General features: G+C 45.1%; 1 long non-coding RNA gene across 1 annotated transcript; it reads left to right on the top strand.

The window, feature by feature from the left end:
• The first annotated feature begins 938 nt into the window (after positions 1-938).
• On the top strand, positions 939-1,792 carry LOC138283178 (uncharacterized). Its single transcript, XR_011201109.1, has 2 exons — positions 939-1,150; positions 1,671-1,792. It is a non-coding gene; the product is annotated as an uncharacterized lncRNA (long non-coding RNA).
• Positions 1,793-7,880: the final 6,088 nt, after the last annotated feature.

Raw genomic sequence — 7,880 nt, forward strand, 5'->3', positions numbered from 1 at the left:
GTGATAAATGCAATGTGTGGCAAAGGCATTGTGTGGTAATGGATGAGTGGTAAAGGTAGTGCGTGGCAAAGGATTTTTCCCCTTCGGGACACCATAGCAAAATATGCACACAAAAAACTTTCCCAAAAAGGTTTATCCAGTTAGGTTCATAGATTCCTACAGGAATTCAAAGGTTGTCGTGATTTACATGTAGGTTTTTTGCAGGAACCACATAATCCACCTAGCTATTTCCCCAAGACTGCATTTAGTGAACTGCAAATTACTAAAGCATTGCTGTAAATAATGTATCAATCCACTGTGCTCTCTTGTTAAAATGTGAACTTCGCACTGGCAGGTTAACACAACCTGCTTTGTAATAGGTATGTTAACACTCTGGTGTATTTTTTTACGCTTCCCATTTGTCGCCTTATGGATTCACACAGATCGCTACAGTTGGTGCCTTAGCCGCTGAACTATCTTTTACTAGATATAGCTAGTAAAACAGTGGTTTCATATTGCCACTGTGGTAATATGGGGACTATTTGAAGATCACTCTTCAATAGTCATTGCGGCTAGCTCAGCTTTTTCATCTTTCTAGTGTAGCTAAACTAAGTACAAGTTGAGAGATAAAACACCAATAATTTACAAAAGAGAGAGAGAGGTAGAGGGTGGAATCACTCCCGGAGACTGTGCTGCAGATTTACCAAGGTTTTGCATTGGGGTTGCATTACTTTTACAGTGCACCCTGAAATACAAAGTAACGCAAGGCAGCACTTCGGCCTGAACTTGTGACTTTAACCCTGTGGCGGGCCTCTTCATCAACAGGTGGGCCCGTCAGGGTGCGATGACCCGGCTTCTGCTGCCACTGCCGACCCGCAAGTGCAGCGCCCTTCCAGCAATCCCTATCCACATCCGGGGAGCAGAAGAAGAACTTTCGCGCCATGCCCCGGCTCCATAGGAGAGACGACTTAGAAGGTACTGCGGCGGACGTGTGGCATCGGGGAAGCTGGAGCGTCGCGGTGGAGAAAGAAGAGGAGCAGGAAGACGGTGCTACAAGTCGGACTGAAGATCCGACCGGACACCTCCCGGCAGCGTGGACCCACGAACCAGCAGCGCGGAAGGCGCCCAGCGCTGACTCCGGCCACGCTTGAGGAAAGCGTGGCCTCTGCAGGTGCATGCCTCTAAAAGGGAAACACGGGGAGGGAGAAAAAAGGGGTGATTAGGGAGAAATAAAAGGGGGGAAGAAGAAAGTATTGTTTAATGGATACTGCCATTTTTTTCATCATATAATTTTCAAGGTACATTCCTATATTTGCCATAAGCCTGGTAGCCACATCAAGAGAGAGTGACAACCAGGACGATACATACCCAATGCTGTATGGACTCCGGTGGGAGTTAAAGAAACAGCGGAGTACAATAAGGTCATCCCATCCCGGAAAAGGGCAGGTGACGGACAGAAGCAGAAAGGATAGAAAGATAGAGAGAGTGAGAATAAAAGGAAAAGAAACTGGAAAGGAAAAGAAAAGAGACAGCGGAGACAAGAATCAGGAAAGAAAGATAAGAAGACAGGACCAGGGACAGGAGAAATAAAAGGGGGGGGGAGGGGCAGAAAGGGAATAAAGAAAACTAAAGAGAGAGCAAATCACTTACCTGTGCCTTTTCACTTTTTCCCCACATATGCCTCCCTGGAGCTCTAAAAGAGAAGACGAAGGAGAAAGCCTCAGAAGGAACGTCAACCAACCAGAGAAGACAAACAAACTTTTTGCTGCTTAGTATTGTGTAATAACAAAATAAAGGAACTTACCACCTTATCCGACCACTGGCTATCTGTCCTCATTGTGCCACCCTGTCACAAACCCGTTCTAGAATGACCAGATAACCGTCAGTGGCACTTTGTGCTTTTATGTGATATACTTACCTTAAATATTTTAAATTGCACATCTCTGGTTCTACTGATAGGAATTTTGTTGTTTTGAGTTCACATAACTTATTACATTTTACTCTGTCTTTGTAAATTGGTGTGGGATTTTTCTTGTGTTGTATCTTAACTATTATTACTGTTCATGTGCTGCATAAGTACTTTACCCATTGCCCCTAAATTAAGCCTGACTGCTTTCATGCCAAGTACCAGAGGGTTAAGTATAAGTTAATTTGGTGACTTTTTGTGGTTCACCTTGACTAGGATTGTGGCTGTTGCTTGGGTAGGGTTTCAGCCCCTCAACCAACAACTCAGTTTCTTACAGTACTAAAAACATATAATTAAGCAAAATTACATCATCAAGGAAAACAAATCTTGGCCTAAATCCTATCATAGACAAAGGAAGCTTAGATTAGAAGACAGCATTTTAAGATTTAACTTGAAGAACAGTTAAATAGATGGTGTCATCCTTCGCTAAATATACAGTGTCTCTAATGCGACTACAAGCATATATTTTGTATGTCCTTGTGTTCTGAAAATTAAGTTGTCTGGAGGAATCCATCTGACCTGATGTAACCTATACACTTTTACCATATCTGCTTAAGTTATTGGAAAATGTTTTCCACAGTTACAGTTACAGGAGTATTGAGGAGTTACAGTCTAGTACAATACTACCAGGCAAGGTATCCTGGTGGAAGTACCCTATAAATAAACTTTTCAGCTCTCGGTGACTCGCAAAGATTAACTGATGCCAGAGGTTCAGAGGCCCTTGTTCACCATGACTTCTCGGCAGCCTTCAATACTATTGATCATAATATCCCTACCACCAGGGCAACAAAAATTGGAATCAAGTCAACGGTTCCATAATGGATGCAAAACCTTGTAGTTTATCGTCAACAAGTAGACATCTGATCTCACTCTGACTACAATAATAAAGCCAATTCTGCCTTGGAGGACAATCGGCTATCCACTAGATGGTGGATTTCAGCAATTCATTTAAAGCTGAATCCCAATAAAACTGAACTGCAGCTGACCTCCCCCAAACCAAAGAAAGACGACTTTCGGCCCCCAACAATTACAGCTTTCTTCAGTCTCCTCTTGGCAGCATCCGTAACCTAAGCACACACACTGATTCCAAATGCAGAGGTTTAAACCCAGGTTGCAAATATTGATAAATCTTGCTTTTTCCAATTTCAAAACGCCACATACTATCCTTCTTTTCCCGGAAGAATACACATTGCCAACGCCCTCCTTATTCGATCTAGAATTGATTACAGAAACGCCCTTTCTAGCTCCCCCTAAGCAACTTTTTAACTTCCAAATAATACAAAACCTAGCCTCCCCACTTCTCAGTGGCCTTAAAAAGTTTGAACTCATTACACCAACAACTAAAATACTTCCAGTGACTACATGTTCACAAAAGTATAATCTTCAAAGTAATGACAATTATTAACAACGCAATTTATTCCAAATTACCAGCATTCTTGGGAAATAAATTCACCTGCTACAGACCCAAATGATTTCCATTAGGACAAAAAATCCTGTGGCAAATACCCTGCTCTGGTACTATCAACTTCATCAACTATCAACTACTATCAAGTACTGTCTTGGAAAGCTCTTCTTTCCACACTTGGAAGACAATTTTCTTTGCCCTTTTTAAGAAAATCTCTTAAAACATTTTTATCCAATCAATAATCTGTTAGCACCGTTTACAGCTTACTTTTACAGGTTAGCGCCAAGATCCCGCTGGTGGACGTCACACTTTAAAAATACCCTACGCATACCATATTCGCTCTTCTCAATTAATCACTCCTCTCAGTTCTAGACTTTTTTTCTTAGTCAGCTGTGGCTCTATCTTAAACCAAGGTCCGACCTTCATGTGTTGCTTGATGTTACCACAATGAATCAGAACTGAAGTAACTATAATGATGGTCAATCCCATAATCATATTCGACTTGGAGGTGAAATGTAGAAGGAGATCCAGCCACCTCCTAAGGATAAAACATGTGTAGCAAAGGGGGGGAGACCGGGGGAGGGAAGGGGGGGAGAGAAAGAGAGAGAGAGAGAGAGAGAGAGAGAGAGAGATCCTGCCTCTTTCTTGCCGCCTCTCCCTCTCTTTGTTCCCTAGTTGGAGTGACTTCAAGGCAAGAAGAGTGTCCGAGCAACCCTCCAAAATGAACGAGCCTGTTATCCAAACACAGTGCATTTAGCTTTGAAAGGATCTGAGTAGTCATTTTGGCTAAGATTGAAAATCTATTTTGTGTTTTCCCTGTTTATCAGCCAACTCTCCCAGGTTGAGAATAGTGGAAAAGTGCATTAAAATAAAGTGGACTGGTAATTTATCTTTGCCAACTTCACGGCGGTCTCACCGCCATGCAAAGCCTGCTGGAAACAGGGTGTTGGGGGCCCCATGGGGGCCCCTGTACTGCCCATGCATTTGGCATGGGCAGTGCAGAGGCCCCTATGGACAGCCCTGTCGTGCTTTTCACTGCCTGAATTATAGGCAGTGAAATACGCAACGGGTGCTGTCGCACCCGACACACCACAACATTGTCGCCGGCTCGATTAGGAGCCAGCGTCAATGTTGTGGTGAGTTTTCTGCCGGCCCAGCAGAAAACTCCTAATAGGGCGGCCAGCATACCGCCAGCACTGGCGGTATGCTGGCTACAGTGGCTTCGTCAGTCTTGTAAAAAGACCTCTGAAGCTGTAATGAGGGCCATAGTGCTCAGCAACCCTGCGAGAAGGAGCTTGGACAAGGAGCTTGGCCACAGGGAGATGGAGACAGCTGACTACCTCGGAGAGAGAACCTAGATGAAGAAATCCAGGTACTAAAATATATTTTGAAGCATTGTGGCCACTGGCTGTAGGAAAGCCAAGAGACATGTTACCAGTGTGGGTAGGAATTATCAGTTGTTTGAGAATCAAAGCTGAAGATGTTGTAAGTCCGCGAATTAGGGATTTGATTATCTGCACAAGCTCCAATATCAGTGATGACAATGAATTGCCTAGAAGCTCCTCTCTACCATATTTATCCCTTGTGGAGCCCTTCTGGGTCACAGCACAATAAACACAGTTTCAGAAAAAAACACACAAAGGCAACCTTTCTGACTGGGCCCGTTTTTGGCAACTCTCCTATTACGCCCTCCTGTAATTGAGACTCCAAATAAATAAATAAAAAATAGTGCTTTGTTTGGTTACAGAATTAAGGTGTGTGTGCAGTACCATCTAGGGTGCATCAAGAGTGTCTAACACAGGTCCAACAGGGTCAGATCCACGCCAGGCTTTCTCAATAGCACTTTGTACGTTATTTGCATTTAGATTAATTGTATGTAAATGTTTCTATTGGAGATAGCCAATAAAGCTGGGTGGTTGTGATGTAGATTATCGGTTGCTGTCTAGGAGGTAGGCTGTCGCTGATTGTTAGGCTGAAGGTGGTGAAGCGAAGAGTGGATGTAGGGTGAGGTATAGTGGTGAAGTAGGATGTGCGTTGTGCTATAAAGTATATGAGATGTACGTGTAAGGTGATCAACTACAATGGAGTAAACCAGAAGGCTAAAAAGAACAGACAGAAGACAGGTAATTGTAAGAGATTAAAGAGCTTGAATTTGATACGTTAGTCTAAAATACCTCTCTCTGTGAGTTATCTCATTAACATGTTCGAAGAACATATAGAAAGCTGAAGTTGTGACTAGCTATATTGATCATCTGAGGGGCGAATTAAAGTTAGGTTTTTGTGTATGTTTCCTAATGTTATACTCACAAACATAGGTCGTTAATTTCTGCTTGCTTATTTCAGGATAATTATTATGTTTATTGTGTTTAAGCTTTTGCATAGCGTGAAATATCACCATAAGCAGATAGGTTTTCACCTTAAATATGATTATTTTCTACACAATTGCCACAGAAAAATACTTTTTACGTCTCGCCTGTGACAGTGCAATTGTTGTTGCTTACTAGACATTTTGTTAGCTTACCAGAGGCTTAGAACTCAGCCATTGTGAGAAAGTAGCCTCTTTCTAGCCTTGTTACCCCCACTTTAGGCCTGTTTGTGAGTGTATGTCAGGGTGTTTTCACTGTCTCACTGGGATCCTGCCAGCCAGGGCCCAGTGCTCATAGTGAAAACCCTATGTTTTCAGTATGTTTGTTATGTGTCACTGGGACCCTGCTAGTCAGGACCCCAGTGCTCATAAGTTTGTGACCTATAGGTATGTGTTCCCTGTGTGATGCCTAACTGTCTCACTGAGGCTCTGCTAACCAGAACCTCAGTGGCTATGCTCTCTCATTTCTTTCAAATTGTCACTAACAGGCTAGTGACCAATTTGACCAATTTACATTGGCTTACTGGAACACCCTTATAATTCCCTAGTATATGGTACTGAGGTACCCAGGGTATTGGGGTTCCAGGAGATCCCTATGGGCTGCAGCATTTCTTTTGCCACCCATAGGGAGCTCTGACAATTCTTACACAGGCCTGCCACTGCAGCCTGAGTGAAATAACGTCCACGTTATTTCACAGCCATTTTACACTGCACTTAAGTAACTTATACGTCACCTATATGTCTAACCTTTACCTGGTAAAGGTTGGGTGCTAAGTTACTTAGTGTGTGGGCACCCTGGCACTAGCCAAGGTGCCCTCACATTGTTCAGGGCCAATTCCCTGGACTTTGTGAGTGCGGGGACACCATTACACGCGTGCACTACATATAGGTCACTACCTATATGTAGCTTCACAATGGTAACTCCGAATATGGCCATGTAACATGTCTATGATCATGGAATTGCCCCCTCTATGCCATCCTGGCATAGTTGGCACAATCCCATGATCCCAGTGGTCTGTAGCACAGACCCTGGTACTGCCAAACTGCCTTTCCTGGGGTTTCACTGCAGCTGCTGCTGCTGCCAACCTCTCAGACAGGCGTCTGCCCTCCTGGGGTCAAGCCAGGCTTTTCCCAGGATGGCAGAACAAAGGACTTCCTCTGAGAGAGGGTGTTACACCCTCTCCCTTTGGAAAATGGTGTGAAGGCAGGGGAGGAGTAGCCTCCCCCAGCCTCTGAAAATGCTTTCATGGGCACTTTTGGTGCCCATTTCTGCATAAGCCAGTCTACACCGGTTCAGGGACCCCTTAGCCCTGCTCTGGCGCGAAACTGGACAAAGGAAAGGGGAGTGACCACTCCCCTGACCTGCACCTCCCCTGGGAGGTGTCCAGAGCTCCTCCAGCGTGCTCCAGACCTCTGCCATCTTGGAAACAGAGGTGCTGCTGGCACACTGGACTGCTCTGAGTGGCCAGTGCCACCAGGTGACATCAGAGACTCCTTCTGATAGGCTCCTTCAGGTGTTGCTAGCCTATCCTCTCTCCTAGGTAGCCAAACCCTATTTTCTGGCTATTTAGGGTCTCTGTCTCTGGGGAAACTTTAGATAACGAATGCAAGAGCTCATCCGAGTTCCTCTGCATCTCTCTCTTCACCTTCTGCCAAGGAATCGACTGCTGACCGCGCTGGAAGCCTGCAAAACTGCAACAAAGTAGCTAAGACGACTACTGCAACTCTGTAACGCTGATCCTGCCGCCTTCTCAACTGTTTTCCTGGTGGTGCATGCTGTGGGGGTAGTCTGCCTCCTCTCTGCACTAGAAGCTCCGAAGAAATCTCCCGTGGGTCGACGGAATCTTCCCCCTGCAACCGCAGGCACCAAATAGCTGCATTACCGGTCCCTTGGGTCTCCTCTCAGCACGACGAGCGAGGTCCCTCGAATCCAGCAACTCTGTCCAAGTGACCCCCACAGTCCAGTGACTCTTCAGTCCAAGTTTGGTGGAGGTAAGTCCTTGCCTCACCTCGCTAGACTGCCTTGCTGGGAACCGCGACTTTTGCAGCTACTCCGGCCTCCGTGCACTTCCGGCGGAAATCCTTTGTGCACAGTCCAGCCTGGGTCCACGGCACTCTAACCTGCATTGCACAACCTCCTAAGTTGTTCTCCGGCGACTTCTTTG

Source organism: Pleurodeles waltl, chromosome 3_1 (genome assembly GCF_031143425.1).
Source record: "Pleurodeles waltl isolate 20211129_DDA chromosome 3_1, aPleWal1.hap1.20221129, whole genome shotgun sequence".
NCBI lineage: Eukaryota > Metazoa > Chordata > Amphibia > Caudata > Salamandridae > Pleurodeles > Pleurodeles waltl.